Source organism: Coturnix japonica, chromosome 4 (assembly GCF_001577835.2).
Source record: "Coturnix japonica isolate 7356 chromosome 4, Coturnix japonica 2.1, whole genome shotgun sequence".
NCBI lineage: Eukaryota > Metazoa > Chordata > Aves > Galliformes > Phasianidae > Coturnix > Coturnix japonica.
The window spans coordinates 6,476,594-6,492,410 of NC_029519.1; the positions used below are offsets into that span (position 1 = coordinate 6,476,594).

Here is a 15,817-nt window from a genome sequence, read left to right on the forward strand (position 1 = left end):
TGCCTTAATGCAAGACTTCAAGTTCTTCAATGGAAATCTTTTATAGCTAGTAATAAACTCATAAGTTTAAACTGGCATATAATAGTTGCAGGAAGTTATATGTGGATTTGAACTGCTCTCATGATAAAGAACACTTGGCCTCAACTTTGGCTTTAATGATGGAGGGTTTTCACTGACAGGAGAACATATACTCTGTAACAGCAGTAAAAACTCCCAGGAAATAGCAGAACTATATACACTTTACTACATAGGCCGTAGAATTTGTGGATCATCAGGTTTGTTCCATACACTTTGGGGAAAGGCTAGGGTATAAAGCCATTCTGTCAACAGCAGGTGTTAGGTATCAGAGTGATCAATGCATGATATAAACCCACAGATGCAGATAAATTATCTATGCTTTGAAATTCAGTAGGCAATTGAATATGCAACATTTGGAATGGAGTATGAAATTATGAAAGAAGTTCTGACATATCCACATGATCCTCAGGACAAGAATTTTTACTTGCATTCATGTCTTAAATATAGTAAGTTTCTCCATTTATATTAAGAATACTACAAATTTTTCCTAAAAAGTTAATGCTCCACTGTATAAACAGAGTATTTAATTGTTTCTAGTGATATTCTACGCTCAGTGAGGTAGGGCAGAAGTTTGTGATATTAGCAACGAGTGAGACTTTCTCTGTCTACACATTCTTCTGGAGAGGCCCTGTGGAGGGCCAGAGAATCCCCACAAGAGAAAAACAGGCACTTTCTCTGCTGCTTATCACCTCAATACATCTGAGCTGAATCCAAATAAATACAATGATGAATCAGACAAATATTGTGGCATTATGAATCAGCTTTATGACACCTGATGCTGACGATGATAAGACCATCCTTCAATAACTAGGCTGCCAGTAGACATTTCTGTTCAAATTGCAATCTGGCTTCATATACACATCCCACAGTACTAACACTCGGATAAGAAATAAAAAACTCTAAAGTGAGTTTTCCTGCACAATACAGGTATTAAAAACGTATCATCAGGTCCTTCAGTAAAGAGATGGACAATAAAAACTGAACCACAAAAACATCTCCACACATCCACATAGTCACAAGAGGTAATGGTGCTTTTAGTTAAACATGTCTGTCCACTAAATTCTAAGTAGTGGTGTGCTTCAAGACAGGATTGAAAACACATTTCATACAATATGTGACTTGCTTGTTAAAGTACTTTCTGATAAGGCATATGAAAGGCTTTTTTTGCATTGGTACTATGTAAGGATCATTGAGTCTTAGCTCATCTCACACAAAAATGATGCATGTTTGCAATCCATTTCTGTAGTTGCTTTACGAAGTGTAATAGTGGCTAGGGAACTGAGAGAATACAAATGAGACACTATCATTTGATCTACAGCATTTCCTTAAAATTCCAAATCTTGCTACAGGAGCTTTCATGCATACTTAACACTGCCATTGTTAGATAATTACTCATAATAAATGAGCACAGGCTAAAGCCTGACATACTATTCAGTTTTCTGAGCACATATAAGTTTCAATGTTAAAATGGAAATATAATACACTTGAAAACAATTTTAATGATCAAATGAGCTGGATTTAAATCTAGGAATAGTTTGTTTTTCTGATGACTAGAGAAACCTATCTTTGTAGCTCCTAGTGGCTTGCAGAATCTCAATTTAAAAGGTTATTTGAAACTGACATTAATACATCTCTTCACAGTTAAAGATACAGACCCTTGGAGAAACTGTTCCATGTGAGACTGCATGTTAACTATATCTTTCTTTGATTTGATATCATGCCTGTAAGTAATGCGTGCTACTTTACCAGCAAATGATATCTGCTGAATGCTTTGAAAACTACCTTGATAGTTTTATTTCATTTTCCAGAGGGAAACCAGAGTGATGCTCATCTTTCAGAAGCCCATGACAGGTAGTCTGTAACATATTCAAAGGCCTGAAGTAAAGCATACTAATATCCCTTGGAAATACAGGCCAGGATCAGAGTTGAGCCGCAGTAATTTAGTATGTTGTAGATGAGAAGTGCAACCCTCGAGTTTGTCAGTTAGTCACAACCCCAACTTCTCACATTTAGGAGTTACAAATTCTCAAAATACTACTGAATTTAAGACAGGCAATCTCCAAAGAGTCACTGCTAAAGGTTTAGTTGTATACAAGGATACACGCACTTCAAATTCATAACATGCCGCAGCTGGTACAGGAAAAGCCACAAAGATATTACGACCTTTTAGACTCATAATAAATAATCATCTAAAAGTGTCCACCTTGCAAACACATGAAACCTCTTTTGTATACTAACAATATTTTTTTTTTTTCTGCTGTATCTCCTCCTGCAAATACAGCAAATTCTTAGACGTGGTTATATGGTAGCAATGGTCTTTTGTCTACTGCTTTAATTACTAAAGAAAAGAAAAAAAAAAAAGAAAGAAAAAAAAAGTAATCTTCCCTCCCCAAACCCCCCCCCAGGTCCCCCAAAAAAAAAAATGGGTTTTCTTAATTTGTTTGCATTTATTCATTAAAGAACCTGTGATTTATGCGATCTATCTATTTATTCATTCCACTTCATAATGAAGTTTGGCCTTGGTTGTGCCTTATATATTGGTGCCTTGAGTTTCTGAACTTAGATCTTAACATTTGAAATCACACAGTAATTGTAATGATTTATGGACTGATAGTTCTTGTTATTCACAGAGTTTCATTGCAATTGGAGCTAGAAAGCATTTGTCCTACAGGTCTTTGTCATACATAATTTCTATCTATCCTGATGCAACTATATTAACCCCAAAATTAGACTGGAAAAATACATCTTTCAAAAGCCCAAACAGAATGCAACAGGCAGAGCAACAATAACCAAAATCATACCAGTACCTGAGACCCACATGGTGACATGATTATTTAGATGAGATATGCCCAAAACATGCAGGATGATAATCCAGGGCTTTGCTGGAAGGTAATTCTGTTAGATATGACTGGGAAAATCTATATTACAATCCCATCACTTGATGCTGAAGATGTGAGCAAGCTGAAGCAGGTGAAAAGAAAAAAAATAGAGAAAAGTTGCACTAGCTCTGTTGAAATTTTCAGAGCTTTTCTTTTTTCTTCTCTGCCATTCATCTGTCTGCTCTATTTAATTAAGGCTGCAAATAATCCTGTTCAGTCGGGGTTGCTCAACATTTTTCCAAACAAATCTAGTACAATCAATGCAGCATTACTATTATGTGTTATATCTCCTGCACATCAAACTAGAATTCTTTTCATACCAAATAAACCAGAAGGTCTTTCAGTTCAAGATTCTCACATAGTAATGTACAAATACATTTTACAACTGATAGATTTTCTGACATGAGCAGAAGGTAGGTAAATTCCTGACATAATGGGAATGAAAATACAAGTTCCATCAAGTAAGTTCTCATATTCTCACAAACTATGAATGAAAAGTGGCATCCCACTTGTTAACTGAAGTTCTCTTCTGGAAAAAAAGAACTTGTGGAAACATAACTACAAAGTTTGGTCTTTACCTTACTGATTTAAGAATGAAGTCTGCTGAACACAATGCTGTGTTTTCTTATTCATAGCTTCACACACTTATACTCTCAGACTTTCTATTTTTCATTTCTCTCTTCAGAATTTCAAATTATTTTTTGCACAATATCAAGAGTCAGACTGTGAGCAGCCCAAAGGTAAGCTCTGATCAGAGATGACTCACTGTGCCGCTGTACAGTGCTGTAGCATAAACAGTCCTCACAGCAAGAGCTGTGTTTATACACGTACTCTTAAATAGGTGGCTTTAGCATACACAGCACACAAATGCTAAAGTCAGCTGGTGGTACAGAGTGGTATGAAGTCATTGTTTATGTATTTACAAAAAAAAAAAAAAAAGAGTTACGGAAACATTTGTAGGTGTGGGATGTTTTAAAAAATAACTTGTGAGCGTGCCGCAAGCACAAGGAACAGCCCCTAGGAAATCAAGGGCAGAGAAGAGATCATAGCCATGAATACTGCCTTTCTCAAGGGGAGCTAAAAAGGAAACTATCTGGACTCCAAAGCAAGAAAGGAATTAAGAGAGTAAAGTTAGTCAGGAGTTTCAAAGTATTTTCAAGGTCAAGATCAGAATCTGAACTCATGCTTAGTTTAGGAAGGTAGCCATGAACAATACTGAAAGTTGATAATATGTCCAGTCTAACAGATATGAAAGTCACCGAAGAAGCTGGACATTCTCACTGCAGGCTAATTGCACTGCATTTGAGGAAATCAATGGTAAAAAACCGTCACAAATACATATATAAAGGAGAACTCTTATTTGCTAGATCTTTTCTACATTATTATTCTTACCAGCACAGGTGTATTGAGAAGCTAAATTTTTTCCAGATTTTTCCAGTTGTATCAGAGATCTGCTAATTTTTTTCAAAAAAAAATGAAATCAAGTCACCCACAAAATTCTCATTTAGAAGTCTTACTTAGAAATGTACACACTGACATCAGATTTTTAATTATTTTTTTATGCTGTATTAACAGCTTTTTTTTAAAACATATTTTTTCTTCCTTTGCAGTACCCTACACTGAAGGACAAATGCCATCTTTAACCTTGAGATACCTGTTATAACCTTATTATTTAAAAGCAATTCTTTGTATTAAATATCTTACTGCAGCATGCTACATAGTTATGGATTAGAGTGCATTTGCTAGGAGGAAAAGGATAAAGTGGCTGTGAATCAGAAATGCTAGCTGATTGGGTCACCATTTCCATTCTAGCTTCTGGGCCAGAAAAGTATCTTTGTAACCCTCCCTCCCCCTTCTTTATTGTGAAGGATAAACATCCACGTGCTTACTTTAAAATTGCGCTGTAATAGCTGAAGAATGGTTAGCAGAGGATATTATATCCAGTTTCTCTTGTTCATGGTAAATACTAAGATACAGTTACAGTATATGCTTAGAGCATAATCCTATTTTTAAAGTATAAATGAAACCTAATGCTGTATTACATATTCTGGAGCTCCATCCGTGTGGCAGGTAAGAAAAAATCTTTTTGTCTACCAGCGCAGGAAGCTGTCTGCTTCTGGTTTCTAAATTCATGAATTGGACCACCTGTAATTCAGCTTGCCAATCATTTGACTAAAAAGCCAAGATCTTTTCTGACATACAGTCTATTCTAACCAAATAACCCAGAAAACTACTTAGGTAATGCCAGTTCCAGTTGAATAATACAGTGGATAATCTGTGTCTACATGTCAGTGGCAATCACATGCCCTGTCTGCAATGCTGCCCATGTACAAAGCACCAGGCTGGGGCAGGCAAACCCCTCAGGCTGCATGCTTGGTGCATCCCTTCTGAAATAGGCAATGACTGTAAGACCACCTTGGGAAAAAAAAAAATAAATCAAAAATAACCAACAGCAAAAGCATCACAACAACATTGTTATTTGGGGTCAGCATTTCTTCAACAATTCTCAGACAACGCTAAGATGGTGGGGGTGCAGTCAGTAGCATTAAAATACACCACAACCACAGCATGATGCTAGAGAAAAAAGATTATGGGAGAAATGGCAGCTCTGTCAGAGAGTTAAACACTTCTTTTTATCACGGTCATGAATAAAGACTGAACCAAACCACATTTCACAGACTTGTTAAGTCTTAAAGGGAATGAGCAGCTACCATTTCTTTTAAATTCACTCTGAAATTTTTACTGTGAAAGCATTCCATTGAATAGCTGTGCAGCACAGCTGTTTATCAGATTCCTATTTTTACTTCTTGACTTTTGACTGTGACTATGTATAGGAGTTTCTTCAGCCTGTAAAGTACTTTTTAACAAGAAATATTAATGTACTGTTATATATAGCATCCTCACTCCTTATTCAGCAAGGATAGCTGTTATAAAAAAACAGAAAACATCTGCTTAACAGCGGGATAATTTCTCTTCAACCCCCCAGATTAGAAATAGAAAATTAATGGCAGAGGTTAATGAAGATTGTACCAAGGAGGACTGAGTTTCTGCAAGTATGTTTCAGAGGCAAAACAAACCCTGAAATTCAGCACTTATTAAAAAAAAAAAATAAAACAAAACACAAACCAACAACAACAACAAAAACATAAAAAATTAGAAGAGTTTCTATAAAGAAATCTCTACTGACTACACTGATATCTTAGGCTCTGTAATTCCTGTGAATATACTGATTGGCTCCTAACTCAGGAGTTATAATCAGGTCAGGGCATTTTCTTGTTTTCCCTGCTCCCAGATATTTTGCTTTTCTTGGGATTTCTGCCAATATTGTCAACCAGAGTAGCTGATTTTTATGTTGGTGCACTGAATTACCATGATGTGGACAGCTGTCTCCTTGGTAATTTTATGTAACATGAATATCTCTTTTCCCCTCTTTGCTTTCAACTTCTTTGGCTCTGTGAGAAGAGCTCTGATTGCAAGATGCCTGTCACAGCATGCTCTCTATGAGAAACAAACACTACTCTGAATGCTCCTTAAGCTTCACTGTATTTCCCTCATCTTAGCTCAAAGATAAAAAATCTCCTGCTGCTTGCAGTGAGACCTAGTGAGCTGGTTTTCCTGTTAGAAAGGCAGACACTTTCACATAAACCAAGTGCACTCATTAAGTTTATTGGGCAGTTAAGTGTTAATTTTAGAGCCCTCCTAACTATTATAATAGCTGATACCAGTAGAAAAGTAAGTCATAGTAATGCCAGAGCTCTTTCCTTAGTCCTTTCTTTTATTGTGCCAGTCACAGGATGACAGAATATCATTTCTGAAGCTGTGACACAAATCTGGCAACCCACTCCATTCTGACACAAATTAAGGGCCAGAAGTCACACAATGATCCAGACACAAATTCCCTCCACAGAAATACCCTCACTCTCTCGAACAATCAGAAGAGTATAGGAAAATAAAAAAGAAAGAAAAGAATCATCCTTTCCCAGCTCTAGCACTGCACTTCTGAAATCAGTCTGTAGATTAGCAGAAGCATAAAAAAGCATAACACTGAATTGAAGAGAAAGTACCTTAGCATTTTCCCAAAATCGAAATATCTTGCAATTATGAACCCTCAAATGGAAAACTGGATGTTTTGATATGCAATCTGATATCCAACAGTTCCTCTCCTTTAGAGCATACAAATCATAATTTAATCAACTAAACTAATTATCATACAGCTCAGACTCCACATAGAGACATATCCAAATGTCTTTCCATTCACAGGACACAGCAAAGAATGTTAAAAAGGATGTGTTTTATTTGCAGATCTCTGGCACGGATCTTTTTTACAATGATGTGAATACATTCCAGTAGGGGGGTAGGTCAGAGTGATGACATGCTGACAGCCAGTGGGTCCTGTGGAAAGAGCTGCTTGCAATCTTCCCAAAAAAAGAGAATTGAAAGCTAATTTTAAAGACAGATGTACAGGAGCTCCACCCCCAACAGAATATGTAATCAGTGATATTTGATTCCCAGTGAAAAAAATTAGCATGTGAATAAAGAGGAGTTTTGATATCAATTGTATTATGATAAAAACAGTTTTTGCTTTTATAGTTTTCAAAGTGCTTTTTCTCACCATTCCAATCTCCCTTTATCATCACTGTTTTTCTTCATGTGTAACACTACTGAAGAGTGGCAGAGGTTGCCTTTCATTTTCTAAGCAGTTCTTTGGTGTGTGATTGGTATGAGACTCAAGTACAGCTTTTTTCTTCATAATATTTGCTTTCTGTTAAAGTATTAGGTGAGCGAGGGATGGACTTTATAACATTTCATTCCAAAGAGGACACATCTTCTGGGATGTTTTTGGACCATCATTCAAGATAACCAGAAGAAGGAACAGCTATTGAAACAGTGCCATTGTTTTTCCTGATATGTCAAAGCAGTGTTTTTACGGATGTGAGGAATTCAAGCACAGAAGACCATGCAGAATTAGATCTAAATCCTTAAATGTGGAAGGAGCATTTCGGCTGGATCACTTATTGCTTCCAATGGCTATGTAGAGAGGATTTTAATTTGAAGACCTAAGGCTTTAAGCAGAGCTATAGAGAGCTTGAGAGCAGGACATAGCAGAAAAAAACTTTAAAAGCACAAAGCAGAAAAAAGAGGGAAGATGCTGAGAGCTCCTCTTCTATTTCACTATCTAAATCACTTGATTTAGGTTGCAACAGTAATGATAACAGACACAAGTAACACAAATAACACAATTTTTAAGTGAAATCAGCAAATTAGTGTTAATAACGTGCACAGATTCAGGTAAACATTTGCCAGCCACCTTACATGGTAAGGTTAAACTACTGTCCTACTGGAAGAACCTGAGAGAAATAGCTGACTTAGCAGACAGGTGACAGCATATTAAACCAGCACAATGCTGGTTCACCATGGCACTGCACAGCATTGTTAGTGCAGGCTGGCATCTCCACGTTCAGAGACCGCTCCTGCCTGTCCACAACATGATAAGTTATCCAATCCACATGACTATTAACAGTGTGATTAAGTTTAGGGGATCTAATATGAGACAACCTAACTACCTAATTTCATAGGATGAAATGATAAGAGAAAAAGATCTGACATGCACTTAGAAGCATTGCTAGTACAGCCTACATTATTTGTATAGATCAGCACCACTTATATTATGAAAGTATTAAGAGATCATTTTTACTGCAATTGTACCAGTACAATTAACACAGAGTTAATTCCAAAAACAACTTGGTTTCATAAAAGTATAGAATAACATTTCATTCTGAATAAAACAACCCATAAGAAAATCTTGCAATATTGCTTGAAAATTGTCATCATAAATATTTGGTTTATGTCTCTCCAGCTTAACTCAGACACATTTATTTTATCTTTCAGAATGTGTACATAATAACAGCGGCCAGTAGGCTTCAAGAAAAATTGTTGTTATCGTGCCAGGATCAACAGTATATTGACTGCCAACAGCCCTGTGTTCCCTTGATGCAGAGCTTGCACAAGTAATACTCTTGACCTTAATATAGAAAGGTTGAGGTTTAGAAAGTAACCAGAAAATAAAAGGATCACAATGCAGATTAGATAACCTCAAAAAAAAAAAAACAGAAACAGCAGTTTGTTAAAAACATGCCACTTTTTTCCAGCAGGCAAAAAGATTCTTGAATAGTAAAGGCAAAATATGTCACTCATTCAGCAATATGAGAGTATATCTGAGCTTTTTGGAACAAAAATTCTCATAGTTCTTAATTTGCAACCAAAATTCCACTTAAAGGGAATACCGTATTAACAGATGTTCACTCAGGACCACATCTCTTAACAAACAATGACAAGAATAACTAGATTCACTGAGTTGATAAGAACTGCCTTAGCAAATACTGCAACTTCAAGAGTACAGTCAATTGCAAATCTTCTTTCTCCCTCTTAATTTCTAAGGCACATTGGTAATTGAAATCAAATAATAAAACAACATACCTCAAATGCAATTATCAACATGCATAATCTTTTCATATGAGTTTAATTAATTTAAAATGTGGGGGAAAAAAAAAGAAAAAGAAAAAGAAAAAGGATTTCTTGATTTTTTTTTACTTTTAAAGCAAGAACTAAACGCTACCAAATGTCATAACATTTCATACAACCAAAAGCTCCTCTTGGTACTTCTAATTATGTTAAACTGAAAGAAGAAAGAACAGTATGTGTGGCCCAGGAAAAACTGGAAGTAAAGACAAGCTTGTCAAGAGAAGACCACCTCTTCCCTCTGATAGAGAACTCACTTGAGCTTGGTAACATGGCAGTCCCTGTGATTGTTGCTTTCACTTGGCACTTGTGCCAGGTCTTCTTCACACTTGTCATTTTCAAACACGGTGGACAAGATAAGAGATTGCTTTGCTCACAGAGGTCTGTTTCTCTGTGATAAACTTCTATCTCATCCATAACTAGATTTAAGATAGGTAGGATACACTCATCTTCAAAGCTGTCACCAGAAGGGAACTCTATCAATGGCTTCAGCTTTCATACATTACAGATAAACTTTCCATTTTAATCAGTGCCCTTTGTGACTTTTAAAGCTATCATAACCATCAAACGCCTAATATACTCCCAGATACAGGGTGCTCCAAATTAGATTCCAGTTACCCAGTCAAGCTTCAGGGCCTCTATTTACTGCAAATGTGACAGCTAATCAGATATAAGAGGAGTCTGAAAAAGTAGAGGGAAGAAATTTCCCTACCCACCTCTGTCCTGCCAGGCTGCTTGCCATAGTGATGTATTTTAAAACTTTCATAAACCTCAAACAGGAAAAAAAGAATAGTCTTATCCATTACCAAGTCAGCTTGAGTGATAACATGAATATATATCATAGAATGTCTGCCACTACATCACTATTTACAGATGTCAGATTTCATTTATTGTTAAAATAAAAAATGAAACAAAACACACACACACACACAAAAAAACCCGCCCACAAAACCAAATGTTTTAAAGTCGCCTATATTATTTGGAAATGACTGATTTCTAAACTATAGGTTGGAGCTATTCTTTCTAATCCTTTTATGCAGACTTCTGTCATAAATGCTATTAGATGGTATTTGCAAAGATAACATTATTGCCTGAATTTCTTCTTCCGGTGTTTAGTCTAAAACAAAGTGCTGGTGAGGTCATAGCATAGAGAACAACTGCAAAAGAGAAATTTCCCCATTGATTTTGCATGAAAGAAAACAACACATCAAGGAGGATAAAAAGTACAGTTTCCTGATCTTCACAAAGTAGAAAATGTATATTAAGGCTTTATTAATAGTCAGATACCAATAAAACATCCATAACTCATTTTTAAGAAAATTTAAATAGTGTTCCTTATTTATAGGAACGAGAGAATTTTTTTCTTTTTCTTTCTTTCTTTTTTTTTTTTTAAATTAGTAACTTTATTTATAGTGCTGTTGTCCTCCCTGAGTTAGAGATGCAGAATATTCTGCTTTTGTATTTTTCATTTCATTCACTTTGTCCATTTTCTCCCCTTTGTGTTAGCTGCATTAACAACGCTTAATTCAGGCACTCAGGGATCAAATTACTAAATTACAGAATTATTTCTGAATATGCAGTGTCTAGGTACAAGTAAAAATCCAATTGCAAAAGCCACACACCTGCATTGCTGTAAATTCACTTCTACAATGTGACCTTCCCCTCCATCTCCAATCTGCAGTCATCAGCAAATGAATCTCATAATGGTTTGTTCTACAGAAGTTTTTAGAATTACAGAATCACTAAGGCTGGAAAAGACCTCCAAGATCTTTCAGTCCAGCAATCCACCTATCACCAATACTTCCCCACTAAAACATGCTCCTTAATACAACATCTAAACATTCCTTGAATAACTCCAGAGACACCACCTCCCTGGGCAGCCACCTCCCCAGGCAGTCCATTCCAGTGCCTGACTGCTACTTTGGAGAAGAAACTTTTCCTAATGTTCAACCTCAATCTCCCTGGAGCAACTGGAGGCCATTCTCTCTAGTCCTATCACTATATAGTGTTTATACAGAAGAAGCTGAGCCCCACACCTTGTCATACTTCCTTTCAGGTAGTTGTAGAGAGTCATAAGTTCTCCCCTGAGTCTCCTCCAGGCTATGTAATCCTACTTCCCTCAGTTGCTCCTGCAGACGTTCTGGAAACATGTCAGACCTCTCACCAGCTCCATTATCCTTCACTGGACATGTTCCAGGGCCTTGATGTCTTTCTTGTAGTGAGGGGCCCAAAACTGTACACAGTACTCAAAGTATGGCCTCACTAGTAAAGGGGATGATTACTTCCTTGCTCCTGATGTCAACACTATTTCTGATGCATGTCAGGATGCCATTGGCTTCCTTGGCCACCTGGGCATGCTGCTGGCTTACGTTTAACTGAGTATTGACCAAAAACATCAGATCCATTTCCTTCACTCAGTCTTGCAGCCACTCTGCCCCAACCCTATAGCTTTGCCTGGGGTTGTTGTGGCCAAAATGCAGAACCCGGCACTTGGAATTGCTGAATTTCATCCCATTGGCCTCGGCCCAGTGATCCAGACTGTCCATTATCCCTCTGGAAGGCCTTCCTACCCCCAGGTAGATTGACACTTTCTCCCAGCTTGGTGTCATCTGCAAACTTATTAAGGGTGCACTCAATATCCTCATCCAGGTCATCAGTAAATATACTGAAAAAGATAGGACCTAGTACCAAACCCTGGGGATCCACTAGTGATCACATATTGACTTCATTGTATGTGATTATGATTAAAGAGTAATTTTATTTTATGAACAAATTGCTAAAACATCCGGGAAATCTACACCACTGTCATCCTTAACTGACATTTAGTACCTTCATATGCCAAAATTATACAAAGGTGCACTTCATATTTTACTTTAAAAGCGTAAATGCTGAACACATCCTGATTTTGATCTCTGCTCATTCCCCATCTTTTAAATCAAATGCCCACCTGATGACTACCCTCCTAGCTGACACGCACATGATTCATGATGGTGCTCTCAGGAGGTCATCAGAAATGTAGGCATTTCACAAGAGTAGTGCAGAGCAGTAGTCAGCCATTACATACTCCCATCTACATACAAGCTAATTTGATTAAAGGTAGAAGATCAATCAAACTCTATTGCCTCAGAATGATTAATTACCTCAGCACTTTCAGAATTAATTATTAGTACACAGGCATGGGGATAGGGAAACTCAATATAGCAGAAGTAGAGGCACCCAGCGGGCAGATTTACTACGTTGGGATCTATTTTAGCCTAGAATATATTATCCTTAACTAATGACAGTGTCTTTCTATTTTTCTCAAATTATAAGTGCTATAGTGAGTTTACAATTTAGCAATGATAGAATTAACATATTACTCTTAGATTTCATCCTAACCATGAAATAAAAAGCACACAAAAGCAATAAAAAATAAAATAAAATAAAATAAAATAAGAATTATATCAGTTTTAGAACAGGGAACAAAATGCTTAAAATTCTTAAATTTTATTTTTTCCTTGTGCCTGAGTACAAGGTCCCAAGTCCAGCTGCCAGAGCCAAGTTACTGATCAAGAGTATATTTCAGCAACTTCAGTGTTTCTGATTATCAGACAAGTCAGTATGGTCAAAAATGCTGCCATTTTCACCAGGGAGAGAAAGCTTCCTATCGCCAGCTGTCTGGCCCCATCTTAATAACAACATCAGGGAGATTTACTGGATCGTGCACATCATTATGAAGGCAAACTTCCCACAGGGCCACCAGATTGGCTCAAACAGCCCGTGTGGTTACTAGCAGCATACTGTGGTCTGCAGCCAGGAGCTGGAAGCAGGAGGCAGAGCTGAACTGAGATGGCCAACATTTGCTGACAACTTTTGTACTGTGAACAAAGAAAAGAGGAACTCCTGGATAACAGGGTACATTTGCTGCTGTTACACAGGACGTTCTGTTTGCTTCTCTCATAAATTTGTCAAGCTTCTGTTTAAATCCAGTCAGCGTTCTCTTTCTGTTTCTCTGCTTACTGCTTTCAAGTATGAAATCTCAAAATGTCTGGCCTATCTTGGCCTACTGACAGCACCAATTGATCTGTCCATAGAGCAAACCAGTACTTTCATAATCTCTTTCCCCATTCTCTATTGCTTGAGAACAGCCCTGGTTCCCCAGCCAGCTTTTACATTGTATTTTAAACAAACTAATATTAATTCCTTTTCCCATGCCTAGTTGTTCCATTCCCTTGTCACTATTAAATCATTATTCATACCTGTTTCTCAAGGGAGTTTTCCTTTATCCAACTTAGAAAGTCATTCTGTTTATTATATCCCAGTTGTGGTATCATCATTGCCTTGGTTGATTTTATTTTTGTTACTCACTTTTGCTTTCTTTTTCTTATATTAGGAATAAATTGGGATTTATTTTTTATTTATTTCACATAGCATTTGGTATTGGTGATTTATAGTTTATCTTTGTAATACTCTGTTGGTTTTCTCTTTATGTCATTTTCTGCTGGAGATTTATATACTAGTTACATACACCAGATCCTATGAGAAAGACTTTCAGCTATTAGATTTCATCCCACTGCTATTACTCCAAATCCTCAGCAAAATCCAGTTCTTATGTCATATACACCCCCTTCTCCAAATTTTTAGTGATGCTTGGCTTTGAAATAGTAAAATATTTCATTGACACGTTCCTACCTTTTAATGACAATTTCATTAACAAAGATAATGAAGAAGATTTTTCAAATCTTGCATTAATGTGTCTTTTCCTTAATTACTAATGCTCCACCTTAATGTCATAATAACTATTATTAGGTCTTAAATCTATATAGATTAAATCTACATTTGTTCCCCAATATAGAAAATGTGAAATGAGATAATAGAGCTAATCTAGTACCATACTTGGGAGATTCATGATACAATTTACTCTCTTCTGTTTATGCATATCTTGATTTCTTTCCTGCAAACATTTTCCAATGGAAAAGGCATACCATAATGTCACCACTTGCCCAGGAAAACAGATTTTTCTTGAAGCACTGTCTCTTGGGATTACAGAAAAATTAGTACACCACTATCAGTTTTGATACCCTTGGAGAAATATTATCTCCACTCCACCATATGAAGACACAGAACCTGCTTAAAACTTTTAGTTCAATTATCATAATTCCATTATCATAATTCTTCATCAGCATTCACATTACCAACCTTTACAAAAATTAAAGCAAGGAAAAAGGGTACTTATGTTTTGGAGGAAAAACAGCTGTGCCATCTTTAATAATCAATGTACATCTTTGCTGGAGACCTCATCCATGCTTTTCTGCCACTAGTTGCTGCCATTAATATAAGCAAGAAATACTAAAAAGCACTGAAAACTACAGTTTATGTACTGGAAGCATAATGTTATATAGTATCAATTAAATTGTTACAAAAAGATGTTAGACAAAAAAACTCCACAAAAAAGAAATGCTAATTAAACAGTATTCTCAAGTTTGAAACTAAGCTATCAGATAATTAGACAGGTGATTAAGCTTTCTTCAGTTTTCACACCTGAAGAGACATCAGGAGCCTTTACAGTGATATGTGTCAATGAGATTCAGATGTATTGCTTTTAGGCCAACAATTTAGAAGAGTTGTAAACCCTTTTTCTCCTGAAATTGCAACACACTGGCAAGTCCAAAACCCAAGCCTCTTTTTAAATAGACATGCAGTCTCCACATTGCTATGCTAACAATTCCCATGCACCACATTCTTTGCATGAGATGACCCAAATTCTCATTTTATGTATGTTCTGCTCAATTCAGTAAAGCATAAATAAGAGTTGTAAAGAATAAAAGGAAGAGGGAGATGGAAAGGAAGTTCAGATCATGTGTACACATAAAAAAGACATCAAATAATACATACTTGAAACTTGCTTTCTTCTGGGATATCTACGTAGCCCCTTGAATTTTTCATAAAATGAAACTCTAACTTGACTAACTAGAACATTCTTATGTGAACATTACATCCTCAAATATGTGAACACAAAAAGAAGCAAATAAACTTCAAAATTTCTGCTTGTTCCTGTCAGCTGTCTCTCAACTCAGAAAAAATAAATAAATAAATAAATAAATCTGGCATTACTTTAGGAATCATATAATTTCACAAAGTTTTTAAAATCTTAACATGAGGATCCCTAATTAATGAACTGTAAGTAAAACAGAGAGGACCTCATTCATGCAGACAAGTCCCTTGGATTTCAGTCTCTAGTAGCACATGGCAAGGACAACAATATGATTTCCAAAAGCCAGGATGGTTCTGTCAGAGGCAGCTTTGAGTCAGAGGTAATGCTCTCTGTTGGATGTTGTGTTCACCACTGCTGAGAAATACTT

General features: G+C 36.5%; 1 protein-coding gene across 2 annotated transcripts in view; it reads right to left on the reverse strand.

The window, feature by feature from the left end:
* The window catches only part of PCDH11X (protocadherin 11 X-linked), a 445,592-nt gene that overhangs the window by 110,791 nt on the left and 318,984 nt on the right, over window positions 1–15,817 (reverse strand). The window lies entirely within an intron of this gene.